An 18,552-nucleotide genomic window follows, 5' to 3' on the forward strand; every position below is an offset into this window, starting at 1 on the left:
AAGAATTGGAAACACCATCTGCTATGGACAAACAGAATGAAATCAGCCACACTCAGGAGTCCTTAAAGAGCTGGCTGCATAAACTGCTGGCCTGCTGATGTTCATTTTTAATGTGTGCTGGAGCACTTGGGCAGGTCCTAAACACTAGAGCACCGTGCCAACAGTCAGCAGTGACACGCAAAGAAGAACCTCCTGGTTTGACTGGCATCAGTTGCAGGCAAAATAATGGAAAATCTGATACTGCCTTCAGTTCACTAAGCACTGAAGAATACGTACCATAGCTATTTTAGCTGAGGAACCTGCAGAGAAAACAGATCAAGATTCCATACTTAATATTGTTGGTTGGTATAATTCTAAGTCTGCCTGATAAATCTGCCTTCATGGTTGTAACATAATGTAATTAGATTTTTATAAGGTTTGACTTTCATGGGGTTCTGTGCTATGAGGATGCATAATATTGATAATCATAGAAACACGAAGTTGGAAAAGATCAACTAGTCCAAGCATCAACCTCAGCAAAGGCTCTTTAATCTAACAGAGAGGCATAACAAGAACTAATAGCTGGGAACTATATGCCAATCAAATTCAAACGGGAAACAAAGCCCACATTTTAAACATGGGCTGATGGATCACTGGAACTGGTGCCAAGGGAAGCAAAGGAGTTTCTATCCCTCGGTAGTTTCAAATCCATACTTGGAGACCTTTTTGCAAGATATGGCTTAGGCAAAGTAAGTTACTGGGTTTGATACAGAGATAGCTGGGTGAAGTTTGGAGGGTCTAGATGCCCAGGAGATCAGCCCAGAATGATTCTTTCTGATATAAAAATTCATGAATACAAATATATCAGTGTTCCAATCTCTGCTCTTGTATTATTCATCTTGCCTGGCTCTAGGCAGTACAAAGAACCATGAATATCATGCAAACTTTTTAACAGCCCTATAGAATCGAAGGCAAACTCATAGTGTAAAGTTAACTGCTTTTCCTGTTCAGCCTAAGCCAGCCATCCCTCAGGTCTGCCCAGGAGAGGCATCAGGACGGAGAAAGAGATTTAGGGGTAAGCTGCCAGCGGAGGAGATGGATAAGGGCTTAATCTGTATTTTAGAGAACATCTCCAGGTTACAGATGAGTCACTGCTAACACATGAGGCATGGCAAAGAGCTTGAACAGCCTCAGCATTTTTGCATACCTTTAAAGTTTTGGGACAAGCCCATGCACTCCTGGACTCTCTCAAACTCTATGCTGATCTTTCACATGGAAAAATAGCCTCGTAAGTTAACAGCTGAGACAAACAGTATCTTCACAGCTTGCTTAGCTGCAGGGAAAAAAATCCAACCTTCCTTTATCCAATAGAAGCCCAGAAGCAATGCTTTTCCCTGCGAGCAGCGGTTAAGCAAATCACAGTAATAATATTTTGAGTGTATTCTTCCAATACATTGACTCCCTGCCAGTAAGAAACCCAGCCTACTCATCAGGGTGCTGTTTCCAATGCTGATCTCCATTTCACACTCCCTGTAAGCATGCCAAAGAGATCTGGCCCTGAGCCTGCACACAGCACTGGTTGGGATTTGCAGCGCTGGGAGTGCCTCTGATTCTTGTTCCATTTGTATGGCAGAGATTCCATGCTGTAACGTTTGCATGTCTCCAGTGGGATGGCCAAGTGCACGATAATGAGCAAAGTGCTGCTTCAAGGGGCAGTTCTGGATTAGTATAAGTAAAGACAACAACCTGCTGACACAACACCAGTAGTGCAAATGATGGAGACGTGGTCTGCACAGCTCAGGAAAACGGGTCACACTCCTCAACATCTAAACCAGACCATGCAACATGTGCCTCAGAGCTGATGATTGAAAGCTCCACTGCCTATCCGATCCTGCTCAGGATCCTCCTGATGGCCCCAGCTGTGGCTGAAGGGATAAGGAGAGAAGTGTATCTGAGCAACACACTGGGGATACAGCCAGTGCCTCTCCCCTGTGTGTCATGAATAACACAGGTTTCTGGCAATAACTTCATCTGGCGGCTTTAACAAACTAACCTGTCTTCTACCGAAAGGTGGGCTGCTAAGCCCATAGAAGCTAACAGGTAATTGCTGACAAACTCAACTCAGTTCCAAGTTCCTTATCTTCTAGTAGAAAACATCACTTGGAGGAAAAGTTCTGCAGACACTTTGGTGGAGCTCTCCCTAGGGTGTGCACTAAGACCGGACAGCCCTAAGGCTAAGAGAGAATCATTTCTGCAGCTCACAGCCTGACACACAAGGAACTGTGATCATGTTATGTTTTCTACAAGGTCCGTGCTACAGAGCACCTTCTAGTCCTGCAAATGACTTTATTGCAAAGCTCTAATTGCTTTTGCTGGGAGAACAGCTACAGCAAGCAGCTTTTGTGGCAGGAGGACGGGAGGAGGTGGGACAAGTGGTACAACATCACAGGTATCCCTTTGCAGCAGGAAAACCATCCCAGCACAGGGCACCAAGCAGCAGAGCAATAATCCAACCAAACTGCCACAAAAATCCCAGCTATCCTACCTGCCCTAACCAGCGACTAGCTCAGCCCAGGCCAGTAAGAATTCGGGAAAAGCTCTTGCCTTTCCAAAAATGACAGAGTCAGGAAATGCTGGGAGGCTCTGTATGTCTCTGCCCCAGAGAACAACCATCTCTTTTACTGAAGTTTCTTGCCACTTTATTTTACTCCTTAAGGCCATGCTTCTGTATCAGGTTGTGTGCAGACTATCCTAAACTGGCATATAAATATGTTTATTTGAGAACCTAAGTGTGTGTGGAGCAAAGTGTGCACATATGTGCAGACAGGTTTAATCCCTCACTCTTCCAACCCTGTCCCCAGCTTTTCAAAGCAATGAAGAATCTGGAGAGAGCAAGAAAAAGAGAAGTCACAGCAGTCAAAGTCCAACAAAGTGCCTACACAGTAAGTCTGTACAGTGGAAAATAGCCAGATGGCCCATTTGCAGCAGTCTAACTTGTTTGCTTGCTGGAAAGCATTTTCTCCTCTAGTTTATTTTAATTGAGCCCCATCTGCAGTTTCTCCCGTGGCCTTTGCTTGTTCCATACCATGTTAATCACTCTTGTTGCAATTAAATTTATTTTCATCACCCTTAATCCTGCTGTTGTCCTTTTTTTTTTTTTTTTTTTTTTTTTGGAAGAATCACTTCAAGCTTCCTTGTTTCTCAGATTTGGAAGACCTTTAATACACTTACGTATTGTTTCTGGCAGCTAATAAAATGCCACTCATTAACTAGAAGATATGCCTGGGCATAAGAGCGTTTCCAAAGACAACATTTCCTTCAAAACCGTGGATATAAAGAAGCTCCTGAACAAGACTCAAAACCAGCACTTCTTATTTAGCCTTGTGTTCTCTCTTCTCAACTGGTTTTCCATCCCCTGTTTGTTCCCCATTAGGGAAAACAGTTTCCCTAGGATACCTTCATCTAACATGATTATTTTCAGGCACCAGCTGTGGGGATGGTGAGGTTTGAGGAGGCACCATCACCCAGCAGGCACCAGGAGGGCTCTCAGCTCTACTGGGACAGCGTGCCCAATGTCTGCCCAACAGTGGTTTCTCCTCTCCCACGTAAAACTACAGACCATCGCTCTATGATCTCCATGAACAAACACCTTATTGTCCCTTCTGCGTGTTCCCAGCCTCTGTGCAGCACTGAGAGCTTTTCTGTTAAATATACCTCAGCCTGGTCCAGGAAAAGGGAGGGAAGGAAGGGGGGAAAAAAAAAAAGGTGGAGGGGGGTGGGCAAAACTCGTTTTATTTCTTCTTCTTTTTTTAAACAAGGCAAACTTTGGAACCGAAATATGGTAATAAATGCACTCCTGTGATTTTTCATGTTTTTTCAGCTGTAAAGAAAATAGGAGAAGTATTCCATTTTGTCTGGCTTCCAAACCATTCTGAGAGTAAGGTCTTTATGCACAGAGCAGCCTGGATGCTGCCCCTGCCTGCTCTGTTTCTGAAATCGTCCCTAGAACAATAACCTCCTTTTTCCCCCAGTCAGAAAGACACAGGGCATAACTGCTCTGATACTGTGTCATCCAGGGATGGAATCCTTCACGCCAACGGTTCTGCAGCATTGGCTCCTTGGATTGCCACAGGAGATGACAAACTGACAGCAGAGAGGTGTGCTTCGTGCGCAAGGCAGAAAACAGATTTTGGTTCTGAGTTATCCCTTCTCAGTGTCACTACGGCCTTTCCTTCAGTAGAATCTCCAGCCTGTTATAATTTGGCTGCTTATTTAATTGCATTGCACTTATACTACAGCAAGAGCCAAAATAGCCAAGGATATGTGGACAAGCCTTCAGCAAGTAAAATCCAAAGGAAATCTTAGAAACACCTAAACAGTTGAATGCTAGATCTAGTTATCAACCCAAGCTCAGACATACAGTCTGCAACTAACCTTCAGCTGAACACAAAAAGCTTTAGAAGCATTTCTCTCTCTCCTGGTAACTACCACAGAATGGCTGTCATTCTCCCCTAATTTATACTGGTTTTACACTACACCACCATTAATTTCAGCAGCACCTCTCCATCAGAAGTAAGCCGAACATATGGGCCTTCTGCTCCAGAATAGCATAAGCCCATGCCATCGGCCACCCAAAAACAACCTGATCTCACAGAAAAACCAGAGCTGGCTGTTACTTGCAACACACACTGGCAATTTTCCTGACCCTGAAAGGGCAGACATGTCTGTTGAGGTGAGACAACAGCTGGAGTCTCTCACGCAAGGTACAGCATCGGCACTAAGGTAGAGCTGCCATGCTCTGTCTGCTCAATATGGAACAAGAGCTGCATTAAACAGCACACAGAGCCTCTAAATTCAAGGGAACAATGAGCCTTTGAGGCTCACTGAAGCTCCTACTCAAAACTTTCACTAGTCCAGGTGAAACAGATGTCTTGGCTGAGAACCTTCATAGTGTGGCTCAGTCATTTCAAGTAGCAGAGCCTGGAGCACCATTCCAACTTGAAGTCCAGCTTTTAGAGAAGAGAGGATGATTATGCTCTTCATAAAGCCTCCTTAGGACCTGGTTCTTCTTGCACTGCAGTGGTAATTGGTACTCATCCCTCAGCATGCAAGGAGGAATGTAACCCACAAGAAGAAATGGAACTTGGAAATGTCTTTCCTCCTAGATATGTCATCTGTGGAAATGACTGTCACCCAGTCATTTATTTATTTATTTTTTGGAAGCAGAGGCATGTAAGCCATTATAACCTAGAGAACGTACGTAACGATCTGCAGGTGCTTGGTGGACCTGCCATCAGCCTTGAGCAATTCTCTCTGAGACACATGGAACAAAACCACCAAAACACAGAAGAAGGCACCCAGGACACCAGAAGCTTCCAGCACGTCACGTGTGAAAGTTGCCATGTTCCAAGGAGTCTGAGAACAGGCTCTCCAAGTGACAACATTTTCTGACGTGAGTGCTAAACAGGCACGCTTGTTCTCTGCAGTTGCTGTGAGATAGAAAAGAAGTAAAGCTCAGCTGGTGGACAGCAGCTATTTGCTCCATCTGGGGGATGGCTCATTGCTTTGCTGGAGAGCATGAATGGTGCACATGCTATGCTGGAAACATTTACTTGTACAGAATTTGACTTTGTACTTGTTTTATGAGTAGACTGAAACTTCGCTTGTGCCTGTGGGATTTTGTTTCAGCACAGAAGCCATAGGCACAGAGACATAAGCCTAAAGGTCTTTGCTGGCTTTACTAGTTACTGTCCAAGTCTGGTATCTGTTAATACTCTGCTACCCAAAATTGCCCTGGAAATGCGGTGTGAAAATTCACTTAATGAGGAACTGGGCAGGGCCAGAACAGACATCCTGAAGCTGGTCCCTGGCATATCAGCTTCACAACTTATGAAGACTTTTCCTTTTGCTCAAGGTAGAGAAAACATCAAACTAGCATGGAAAATCACAGAACAAACCTAAGAGATTTGAGGGGAGAGCTAGATTTCATGTGGCATGCATGGCTTTAGGGCCTCTGCAATAACAGCATTTTGAGTCATGCTAACGACAAGGAGTGTGATCACGTTCCTGGTTGGTATCATTGTAATACTGTGCGTAGCCTTGGCTTGCATTCACATGTGAATATGCACCACATGTAGGATATAAAGGCTGCCATTACCTCCTATCTAAGATACCTCCTTTTGCTGAACATCATGACTTTTGCTGAAACCGTCCATGCTGCAAATGCACACAGCTGATAACACCAACCACCCTCACACCACCATCCCACGGACACAGAGGTGACAAGTGGGCAATCACTTCCTATCTGGTCTTTGCTTTACAATGCATTGCATACCCTCGGTGCTTGACTGTGGAAAAAAACAACCTCCTATCCAACCTGGAGGAAGAGCTTCTAGCTTCATGACGGGTTCAGTTTTGGCCTCTTTTTGCTCCCCATTTTCTCTTTCCAAAGTTGGCACCTGAAAGTTTTCTCTGCATTAATTCCAGACATTGTGTAAACACTGTGCTTAGATTTACTTAAATGAGGCTGTTTCAGATCTAGCCTTCTTCCCAAATAGATTTCCTGTCTCATAAATTCAAGACATGCACAGCTTAGTTTTGCTAGGAAGGTGGAATCTCGACTTGTTCCTCTCTTGGAGGTGATCTAGGAGACAAAAGGGCAAATGGCATGGGAGAGGTCCAGGGACTTTCTGCTTACTGGCTGGGAAGGGGAGAGTCCTCCTACGAGCGGTGCAAGAAAACATTACTACTTGCCATAAACAATCTGCAACTTTTGAAATCTAACAGTTTCTTGGCAATTTTTTTTCCCCAGAACTCCAGATTTATTTAATTTTTTTGACACAAAGCACTCTCTTCCTCCTCAGCAGATCAGTCTCGTTTCCAAGGGAGGGAGAAAAGATTATTATTTGCTCCTGTTTCCAGATGCTCCAACTCTTTGTGACTCTTTAGAGTGTGTATTCCTTGTGCAGGCAAGCAGAGAGTCTCCCGGGAGAGAAGGAGCCCTTCCTCTTTTATTCACAAGCCTCTAATCACCAGCTTACACCAAAGACTTCAGATACCCTTTTCAATAGCAACACGAGCCCCCAGCCACAGTGCAACCATGGATTTTGCTGCTGCTGATGAAGGATTTTACACACCTCTTCCTATGCTGAAGAGGCTTTACCAACATGTTGGAGCAGGTTTTCACTATGAGCGTTAGATCTGGAGGCGCTGGGCCTGCTTTGCCTTCCAGCTGACAAATGGTACTGAGACCACAGACCTCACATTCAGACTGTAAAGATGGGCTGAGAGGTCAGGAAGAGTTTGGTGCTTCTGCTAACACTGGCCCCTAACTACTCACACATCTCTCCACGCTAGAAATGTCACCTTTTATATCAGGTCTCTTATTCCTGTAGCACAGCAGCCATCTAAGAGGTCTTCTGACAAGAGCTGCATCACCAAACCAAAATGCCTGCAATGTTATATAGATAAGTGCTCCCAAGCACTATATGGGGTTTCCCGAATGGATGTTGAAAATCTGTTCAAATCTCCCTGTGCTGTCTCTTCACCCAGGTTCTTTTTCCTTTATATTGACCCAATATCCAGCTGACGCCATCTCACAGCTCCTAGTTGCCCTTCGTCCCTGTACAGTTCCTTCCTTCTCTGTATGCTCAAACCTTTCACATACCAGGAGGCTGTTCTGGCATGCAGTGTCCTCTTCCCTCCCAGCCAAGACATACAGTGTGTGTTTAACTCAATTCACCTGGCTCAGTCAATAAGGGCTCTGTTTATAGCTCTATTCCTTTTGGGGAATGGAGCTATCTGCCCTGTCCCATCATAACAAGGGGATTTCACCACACTGGGGACACCGAGGGACGCTCAGCTCTCTTTTCTAGGAGCAGTCCTGCTGAACAGCCTTTGCTTGTCAGGTCACTTAATCCAAACGATAACTCCTGCCTTTGGTTCAGCCTGGTCTGTGCTTTTGGGACAGAAAGAAACTGGGGATCCAGGCAGAAAATAAATCTTTCTCTTGGTTTTTGTTTCTACGTCAGTGATGCTTTTGAACCAAGCCAAACTGCACGGCGGAAAACAAAAGAACTGAAACAAGGATAACAGGAAAGTAGTTCCCAGCTGAGCAGTGTTGCCTGGTCCATGTATCAGAGACCTCAAAAGGCTTCAGTCCTTCCTCATGAAGCTGATGGGGAGTTGGAAGGGAAGGTGCAAGGTGAAGAAAAGTGAAATTGTCCTGACTCTTTAGAAAGGCGCATGTGAACCTCTGTGTGATGCATTCATCCACCCAGCAGAAAAGAGGACCCTCAGTGAAAGGGAGGAATAACGAGCAGTGGGCTTCAGTCCCCTGTCTGAGATTCCCATTTTGGGACAGTTGAAAACCACTCCAAGAAAGCTCTTCAAAAAGAAGTTTCTGAAATTAGCAGCAAATATAAAAAGATTAATTTTTAGTCATATGGAACTTAATGTTCAGTCTAGAAACAGATCAAACTGTTTTGTTCTTTCGCTGAGGGAGATTTCAGCATCTTTCAGAAAACGGGCCACAACGAATGGCCTATTCCCTTTCAACACATGGTGAAATTAGCCTGAAGAATAGAAACACTGCCCTTTAATAACAGCCTGACTCTGTGACTTGAATGTATGCTGTGCAAATAGAAAACGCTCTCTCAACACACGGACAACGTCTTAATGGGCAGTGGGATGGTGATACCTCGGAAGCAACCATGATGACATGGCACTGAAAGAGAGAGTAAAATGGAGACAACTGGTCTCTCCAAAATTAGTTGCAGGCTGGGGTCAGTGAATGCATATCAATAATCTTTTCATTATAACTCAGACCTCAAGGCTCCACTGAATTGGCCCTTCACCAAGAGACAACAGATCCTGCCCAATAATCTTGCAACCTATAAAACATGCTGCTGACCGAATCTACAGAGCACAAATGTGAATCTGGGAAGACCACGAGAATCCTGAATCAAAACAAGGTTCTTACACGAAATATGGAATCATTCCGTGAGGTGCAAGCTGTAGAAAGAAATTTAACCTTAACACAAGCCACAGACATCCGGAGAGACAATGCTGTTAAGTCCAAATCTAGTTTGCTATGCAAAGTCCATACATCATCCCTTCAAAAAGAGAAAGTGAGGAATGGACGAAACCAGAACAGCAATTAAATGGGAATACAAAGTTTTCTGAGAGGCAAATAAATTCCTGTGTATGAGACGTGGTTGAGAGGAGAGCCAAAACGTTGCCCACCATTTGGTGAAGCATTCTGTAAAGGCAACAGAAAATGTTGTTTTTCCAGAGGTATGTGGAACAGTTTGAAACCAACGGTACCCACATGTTGAGGGAACCGAAAGGCACCAACACAGATGCCCTTGTGGGGGAAATAACTGCCTAGCAAAGTGTTTCAAACCAGCAAACACGCTCAGACACTGACAGAACAGCATGCTGCACCAGTATTTTGTCTCAAACACAGTGCACTAGCAAGAGAAATGGCAAAAAAGTAAAGCTTGTTTTATACTTTTGGTGTAAAAGACTCATTCAGAGACAAGTAATGATTATGATCTATCTTAAACAAGCTATCTTCCAATTTTTCCAGTAAGATGGGTAGATAAATTATCTGGTGGATGGATTCAGTTTCCACTGGACTCAAGAGAAATGTTGCCATTTAATCCTGAGGTTTGTGACATCAAACTGGGGTTCTGGTTTTAAAACCTAGTCTAGACATGTAACTGCTTGAAACAAATAGACAACAGGGAGAACACTTGAGAGGAAGTCCCAATCCCCACGACTTTGCACAGAGCACTCGGCTTTCAGACAGAAGAATTAATTCCATAAGACAACACATCAAGGAAAATCCTGCTTGGCTCTTACACACTTACACAGTATGAGAACTGGATCTAATCATGCATAATATTTGGCACTGTCACCAAGCAGTCTGCAGATTGTGGCAGTTCCATGGCTGTGACAGAAAGGCGTTGTGGCATTAATGCTCATCAATCCATATCATTTGCATAAAGGAGGCAATGTTGAGTAAGACTAGCTGTTGAGCTTCATAACGAAAATATTCTCTAGCACTGAAGATGAGCATTCTGGCAAACACAATCCTGCTTCAAGTTATGACTAAAAGGAAGTGTAATGGGAAGGTGATGGGCAATGGCTGATATAAGTTCTGATCCCAAAATATCAGTCCTTGCAGACCCCAGCCTTGTCCAGCCAACATCTGGGGTCTCCATAGCTCTATGTGCTATGCAGCACTGAGGATGTTCAAAGCCATGTTGGATTGCTCCCCTTGGGTTGGATGCTCCATTCTTGCTCTCTCATATCAATGTATTTCCTACCATAAGGATGTGGCAAAAGGCAGTGAAAAATGTAAGTATTCCAGAGAATGAAAGAATCATGCACTGCTGGCCATTAACAAAATTAGCAAATAGCTGAGCTTTGAAAGATCTTGATTGTAAGTTTTGACAAAACAGCAACAGATGAGATTCTTACAGTGTGTTCTCCAATAGTTGCCGCAAGATTTCTGGGAATGTCCAAATTGTTGAGTAAAAGTCTGATTACCTGCCAAATCATCCACTGTATCTCAGAATTTAAAGATGCAAATGGATGAGTGAGGAGCTTAATGGGATTTGCAGAAGAGCTTCTCTTTGTCTCTGGGCACTTTGCTGCTTCTGCAAAATGTGGCCTCGAGTCCCTAAAGCTACTTCTGGAAAAGGACATAATTTTATAAGGGAAATAAATCCAATCAGTGACACCATTCCCAATCAGTTTCAAAATATTATTGTTTAATTTCACTAACAGCACACATAAGAGAGAGATCACTGAAGTATGGGGCACCACAGATCTAACAGAAAAAGTCAGCTGCATGTGCACTTGCAGCAGAGTTGGAGAATAGGAGAAATTGGCAACACTATGCCAGAATTGAAGAGAAGATGTCAACCACTGTATCTCATTATCTTCTATTTCCCCAATATAGAGGATGGAGGCATGAGAAGAGCTTCAGCATTACCATGAGAAAGATGTCTGCATTTTGAGCACAAGTAGGCCTACACTTTTTGTCTTAGATGCTAAACTGTGATTCTGAAGCTATCAAACACTCGCTGCACAACAACACACAAACAGGCCTGGGCACCCAAGAAAGAACGGGCTGAACGTTTTATCCATGAAGTACATTGGTTTACTCTGTAGATGGAATGGTGGAAGGAGGGTTTGTATTAGCCAAAGAATCCCTGCTTGCCATCTCAGACACATGCCTTATGTTGGCTAAAGGATAACATGTGGTAGCTCTAGCAGAAGGAAGGACAGAAGACTACTAATTCTTCGAAATGGAGTCTCTACAGGAAAATATAACTTTTCCAATAGAGATTGTGGGTGACAACTGAGGGTTATCAGCCCTTATTTCTTCAAAAAGTTTCTGCAGGTAATGCTGTGCTGCCTGTCACCTGCCTTGGCAGTGTGGTGTCTGCAGAGCCCATCTCACTCAAGAACCTATCTTGCTTCTCAGGAAGGTTTTGCAACCCACACTGAACTAAGTGCTGTCTTGGTTGGAGTGGTAATTGTATTGTAAGTCACTTTGCGTATGACAGTGGGAACTAGAAGCACAGCCCTGAAGATGAACTGAAGTGAAAGATGAGTGGTGGATGCCCCCATCCTCGAAGACATTCAAGGTCAGACCGGACCAAGCTCGAGCACCTGATTGAGCTGTAAGTGCCCCTGTTCAGTGCAGAGGAATTGGACTATGTGACATATAAGGGTCCCTTTCAACTCGAATGATTCTATGATTTACTTCTCAGCCACTGAGATCTTCATGCCTAAAAGTCACAAGCCTACCTGCCCCAAACAGAAAAGTGTGAAGGAATGTAAGCATGCCTATTGTTGCCTGATATGGGAATAATTATGGAGAAGAAATGAGTACATGCTGCATGCACAGTAGTCTCAGACACTGCACTCTCCTGCTGGTGTGCTCAGCAGCATTAGCAGCCCAAGCATCCTGCTATCTGAGGGTATTGCTTGCGTATCAATTACTACAAGGCAGCAAGGTATTATTTATACAATAAGTGCTATAGAAAACAGCAGGGTAATATTGAGAGGGCAAATACAATGAAGAGGAAGGGTGCAATTTGTTCAGCAGCAAAAGGATGTTCTCTGTTCTCCAAAGTACCACGCAGAATCAGGGTGACACTAAGATGCCAAGTACTGCGGGAGGACAGGGTATTATTTAAACCCCAGATACAATAGTATGGAGAGAGTATTATTTACTAACCAGACGGGATGCAACAGCAGCAGTAACTGCATGGTATAATTTCCAACAGGGGAAAAAACATCATTTGCAGACCAGTCATTACAGAATGGGAGGGTATTCATTATGGTGCAGCACTGAAGTATTACTTTGAAGCGGAGCACCATAGAGGCACAGGGTATTATTTATACACCAAACACCAGAGAAACTACTTTTCTGGGGTAAGTAACAGTGACAGTTAATCGTTTATACAAAAGCCATCCTGTAATTTCCAATATGAGAACTACGTGATTATTTCAACCTTGAATCTGTGGCACAGATGATGTCATGTTAATTACACTTGGGTCTATGGCTGCTGTATCACAGCACTGCTAATCCAGAGTAGTCCTCTGAAAACAATTAGTTTGTGCCAGCTGGGCTGAATCTGCCCTGCCCCATGTGAAGGCTGCAGTGACTGGGGATTTCCAGGGCTGTGCTGGGGGTTTACCTGTGACCTGCTAGGATCTCAGCAGGAGCAGCAGGTTTTGCTGTGCATTAAGGCTGTTCAGTGCCGGGCACTGCTCTCCCAGTGGAGCTGTGAATGAGCTCCAGCTGGAAGGGATACATACCACCATTTGTACCTCTTTATCAGCTGCTGGCCTGTTTTCTTTGCACAGCTCTTTCCCCTCAGTCCATGAGTCGGGAGATGCTCACTGGTTATTTACTCTTAGTTTCCCCTGAAGAATATCTACAATTTCTGGTCACATTATTCCTATTTAAATTTCTGTCAAGTCAAACCTGTGGCCATCACAGACAATTTCTTTTGTCCTTCGGTGATTGTCACTACTGCTAATTACACATCCAAGTCCTCTGCCCAGCGCAAGGGCATTTTAGAAGCCAACAGCCCATGGAAACTGCCAGCCCAGCTGAAAACAGCGTTGTGTCCAGGCCAGCATCCTGTCTTGGACAAGATCTGTATCACTAACATCAGAGCAAAGTTCTCATCATTGAAAAATAGGGAAGAAAGTGCTGAGGAGGAAGTTTCTTTTTAACACTCGGCATTTAGTGGTCGCCTTATGCCTTGAAGCATGAATATTTACATTCCATACCCTCCCACTAATGTAAGCGGGGTTTATTGGGCATGTCTGCCTTCAGTCGGGCCCAGCTTGTGAGCGCGGCCTGCTCCGCCTGGCCAGAACGCTGCCCTGCCTGACTGCTTCCCTGCGGCACGGACCCCCCTAACAACAGGCCCAGGACAAGCAGCACAGACCTTCCTTCCCCAAAGCATCCCGTAACCCCAATTCCACACAACTCGTGTCTGTCACAGAGCTCCGCACCAAGGTAAGGCTCATGGTCTGCTTCACCACAGCTTGCATGGCGGGAACAGAGAAGTGGTGGCTTTGGGCCTTCACTGCACGACCCAAGTCCCTGCCTTTCCTTCTCCTTCTCTGGTGATGGGACCATGTCCCCATAACGTGGCTCCATCTGAAACCGTGATGTGTCTAAGCTCACCCAGATGATTGCGTTTTTAAAGCAGGGCAAGGGAAGCTGAGAAAAGCAGTCTGCTTCTCTGCTGCTTGGCTGCTGAGGGTATTTCAGCAGCTAAACCATATGGAGGCTGAAAGAGCTGGAGATGTTAAGCCTGGAGAAAAGAAAGCTCTGGGGAGACCTTATGGTGGCCTCTCAGTATCTAAAGGGGCTGTAAGAAGGAGGACAGACTCCTTAGCAGGGTCTCAGTGGCAGTAGAGAAATAGTTTTAAAATAAAAGAAGGGAAATGTAGCTTGGAGATAAGGAAAAAGTTCTTTACAGTGAGGGCAGCGAGGCACTGGCACAGGCTACCCAGAAAGGTGGTGGGTGCCCCATCCCTGCAGACACTGCAGGTCAGGCTGGACGGGGCTCTGAGCACCTGATCAGCTGTAGGTGTCCCTGTTCAGTGCAAGGCAGTTGGAGCAGATGGCCTTGAAGGGTCCCTTCTAACTCCACTGATTCTATGATTTTGGGGTACCCCACACAGATCCTGGCCTCTCTCATCATCCCACCCACCCTCTTGCTCCCTGATCTGTACTGAGCAAACACTGGGAAAGGAGAATATCACTCAAGTGAGAAGTGGAAATTTCTATTAAAAAATGGGAAAGCCCATCGTAAAGAACTCGGAGGAAAAATCTCACCGGGAAGCATCTCAAAAAAAAAAAAAAAAAAAAAAAGAAAAAAAAATCAGCACGGTGAACATTACAAATCCCCCACCTATTCATGAGGCCAACAAAAAGCTTCTTGAGCTCAGCACTGTGAGCCCATTGAGAGCAGCGCGGGGCATGGCACACACCCTGCCTTGTGCACACAGCAGCGCCCGCAGCCCCGCCGCGCACACAGCCTGGGCTGTTCAGCCCTCGCACAAGGAAACACTGAGTTTTTAAAAGTAAACTCTAAGGTTTCCGTTGTTGCACTGGGCTCAAGATTTTTTTTTTTATTTTTTTTTTTTTTAATATATATATATATATATATATATAACAGCTCCCTCTCTTTGCTGTCTCTTTCACTCTTTAAACAGCCCTGAATGCAGCGGGCCGCTCCGCAGCTGTCGCACTCTGGCTCCGTATGTGGTCCAGAGCTGGGATGAAGACAGCTTTTGTTGCTGCTGCTGGGAAGCTGCCTGTGAGCAGCACACACAGCCCGGCTTGTTCACACGTGGAGGCTCCGGGGGGAGTGGGAGGAGGAGGAGGACGCAGTATGGGGAAGGCTGGGCTTGCGGTGGAGCAGCCGTCCCACCGCCAGCAAGGAAAAGGGGGAAACAGGGAGATGGCAGAGGATGGTGGTGGAAAAGATGTCTCAGGCAGCTAAGAAAGGTCCTGTTGATTTTTGAAATGGGAGCAGCTGGACCTCCACCAGTTCACGTCCTTGCTGCGTGTAAGGCAGTGTGGGGAGGCAGTGAGGTCACCAGACCTGGGCCATTTGTGAATGCAGAGAGCGGAGGAGAGAAAAGACCTGCAGTGGAGTGAGTTTTGGAGTCCACGGGGCTTCTGGTCACACATGGACGACACCATAGCATTGAACATTTACAATCATTCATTTGTCTTTTATGGGATACCATCCAACCTCTTCTCCTCTAGAACCCCTTAACATTCCTCTCCATGCAGGTCATGTTTTATAGTGCTGAGCTGCCATTTTCTCCACTGGTGCTAGGTCTACAGCCTTTATATTAACGTCCTCTTCTCATTTCCCTCTGCCTCCTTCACTCCCTCAATTTCCTGTCTCCTGGGATCTCTTTGCCCACCTGCCTTCCAACCCTCATGCTGCTGTCAAACCCCACTTTTGTCCACAATTAGAGGAAACATTAAACAGGAGTTCAAGCAGAAGAGATGGAGTTTTTCCCCAGAGACCACTAGAGCTGCTGAGAGCACATCATGGGAACATCTCTGGTCCAGCAAGGGCAGGAGGGATGCCTCTCCATGCTCTGACAGCATCTCCAAATGTATCAGGGAGTGGAAATATCTCCTTCTAGCTCACCACATGAGCAGGAAAATAAAACCCCAAAGAACGAAAGCAGAGAAACAAACAGTTCAGCTTTGAAAATTTCCAACAGCTCTTCTTGGTGAGGTCTGAAAACCCACCTAATGCCCACCTCAATCCCCAGTCCCCTCTGCTCAACCCATATCCTCTTTCTGGAGGTTGTAGAAGCAAAAAAGCAAAGTGGTGAGGAATGCTAAGAAATTCCTCTCTCCCAAATGTTTCGTCATGGGATATTCCCTCCCTTTCCACATCTGGCAAAGTTATTTTAGAAAAGTAGGAGAACTTTTCAAAAGTGCATTTTTTGGCTCAAAAGTTTGGGTTAAAACGCACACTTTCTGCTACGTGCAGAGGGTAAGCTGCTACTTGGCACAAGGTTCAAGTGAAAAGTCTTAAGAAATGGTGAACGACCTAAAAGGAGATATTTCTGATGCAGATTCCAAAGGACAAAACTTTTTGCTCTGCCTGCTCTTGCAGAAGAGCTCAGCTATATGCAAACCACTGCTAAAAGCACAGAGGAGGAGGGCAGGTAACAGCCGGTGCTGGGCTCCTGATGCCACCCGGCAGGTCTGCCAATGCCGAGCGCTGCTCACAGCCATCCACACACACGTGCTCCGCTGTCAGATCTCCCGGATCCCATCCCTTCTCCTCCTCCCTCTGAGCCACCCTCTGTGTGTTCTCAATAACGATGCAATTACCGCGATCAGAGCAATAACCGGGAGAAGCATCACAATGCTTTAGGACGTTTGCAACAGTTCAGTTCAGCAGCAAGATGAGAAATGCCACGGGCAGCAGTAACCCATCACCCCGATGCACCGAGAGCTCAGAGCGGGGGTTGGAGGACAAGAAGAGGGGCAATCCCCGCTCTGTTCTCCCCACTTGTAGCACGGGATGCACTCTCAAGTCGCGTGGCTTGCTTTCCCTCCCTTCCCAAAGACAAGTGAAAGCTCCATGCATAGCCCTGGTCCTCAGTGGTGGGTTTGCATTCTGCAGCCTCACAGCAGGGCTGGGGAGCACCCCGCAGTGCTGCTGGCAGCACAGTCCCATCACCCGGGCTGGCTCCTCAGGCAGAAGCTCTCTTTGCAGGAGAGCAGCTCTGCAGAAAACTTGCCATCAGCCACTGCACAACTTTTGGCATGTTTCTCTGCTCAGGGCAAGAACCAAAGCACTCAGAGCCTGCACCCCTAAAGCAGTGAGGAAAGAAGTGGGAAAGTTAGGGAAAAAATACTGAAGAGAGAGGAAAGCACACCTTACCTTTAACAGTTCAGTGCAGCGCTTGGAGAATCTAAGTCCCATACACCTGGCAGAGAAAGTAGGTGTTTTTCGGTGCTCAAGATGGAAAGAGCTTTGCCACTTCTTGCTGTTGCTGTATGTCTTCTTTGCTATCTCCAGAGGACTTTTCCTGCCTTTTTTTTTTTTTTTTCTCCAGTTCCCCAGAAGAAATCACAATTCCCTGTATGGTATTTCAGGTCCTTTCAGGCAGTGGCAGCAGCAGCAGGCTTGAAGAGTAAGTGCTGTGTGTGAATGGCAGAAAAGAGAGAGAGGGTTTCAGACCACATTAACTGCCACTGGCTGCAAGAGAGACCATCAAACTCCTGTCAGCCTCCTTAGATACCTCTTGAAGAGCTGGCACACTAAGTGTATTGGATCCTCCTCTGGATTTTAGAGTAAAGGTAGGCAGGCATCCAGGGGGCAGGGGGAAATAGGAGGGCCTAAGGACAGAAAAGGAAGCCCAGCCTCTTGGAAAGAGGGGGAAAAAAAAAAAAAAAAAACAGAAAAGAAAAGAAAGGGAGGAAAAAAAAGGGAGGAAAAAAAAGGCATTGCCAAAAGAAAAAAAAATGTACTGTAAATGGAGAAAGCTGAATGGGGAGTGGGGGATTAAATTTAGCCCTCTGGTTTGGAAGCAAACTACACAGAGCACCACAAGTGGTTGAGAGAGAAGAAATAGTTTATGCAATAAAAAGAGAGCACGGTTTATGAAAACTAAAATAAGATGAAGCTAATTAAGGAACCTGGGCAAATTATGCATGTCTGCAATGCAGTCAATATCACTGCAGTCTGAGTAGAAATGAGCACATGTACCGGGGAGCACAAAGAGAGCAGAGAACTTAAGAACCTCTCCTCTGGGCTCTGCTGGCTGTGGGGTGCAGAGGAGGGAACAGGTGGTGGAAGCGGTCCTGATGTGGGAACAGGGAGAGGATGCTCAGCGTTAGGAAATGTAGGACACCTGGTGCTTATGGATAACTGATATGTGATAGAAAGGCAGAGGAAGGAGGCTAAGAGATAGGGCTGTTTGTAGGCTGTGTGGGTAGAATTGTAGAAGGACTTAAGAGCTGGTGGAGACCGAAGCAACCACCCCAAAACCTCAAGGAGAATCCTGTAATGGAATTCTCAGCAGTTCTGGTGCTGTGGGGAGCTGCTGAAGAGGCTGTTCTGATTTTTTTTTTTTTCTTCTATGGAGGGTGCTGCTGACTTCTTTGAGTAGAAGAAGCTGTGTTGGAAGAGAACGCAGTGTGTCTGATGTTACAGGCCTGCTCCTTGGCTTGTGAAGGAACTGGGGGAGCTGGGAGGAGGTGGGGAACAGCTGAGACCATAACTTGGGAAAGCCTACTCTGATTGAGGAACACTGCATGTCTCCTCTGTGAAAGCTGAGCATGGGCAGAGGACATGGGACTGAACCTGTGAGCAAAAGTAAAACTTGCATGGTGCTACATGGGGGAAAACCCCCATCCTGGCCTTTCTCTCCCTGACACAGTAGGGATGCTTCTTCTGAGTGTATTGTGCTCCAAAGCCACGAAGTGGTTTCAGGGCCCTGAACCTGCCTGGAACAGCAGGCATACTTCTGTTGGCCCTGCTC

At 45.7% G+C, this 18,552-nt stretch overlaps 1 protein-coding gene across 3 annotated transcripts in view; it reads right to left on the reverse strand.

Annotated features, from left to right (window-relative positions):
* ACAN (aggrecan) overlaps positions 1-17,159 on the reverse strand; it is a 44,008-nt gene extending 26,849 nt beyond the window's left edge. For all 3 annotated transcript variants that reach the window (XM_042876177.1, XM_042876178.1, XM_042876176.1), the window contains exon 1: positions 16,950-17,159. The gene's annotated coding sequence lies outside the window, so the exon portion shown is untranslated. The remainder of the gene's footprint in view (positions 1-16,949) is intronic.
* Positions 17,160-18,552: the final 1,393 nt, after the last annotated feature.

The sequence above is a fragment of the Lagopus leucura genome, unplaced genomic scaffold (assembly GCF_019238085.1).
Source record: "Lagopus leucura isolate 7727_CA_CO unplaced genomic scaffold, USGS_WTPT01 Super-Scaffold_100015, whole genome shotgun sequence".
Lineage (NCBI taxonomy): Eukaryota > Metazoa > Chordata > Aves > Galliformes > Phasianidae > Lagopus > Lagopus leucura.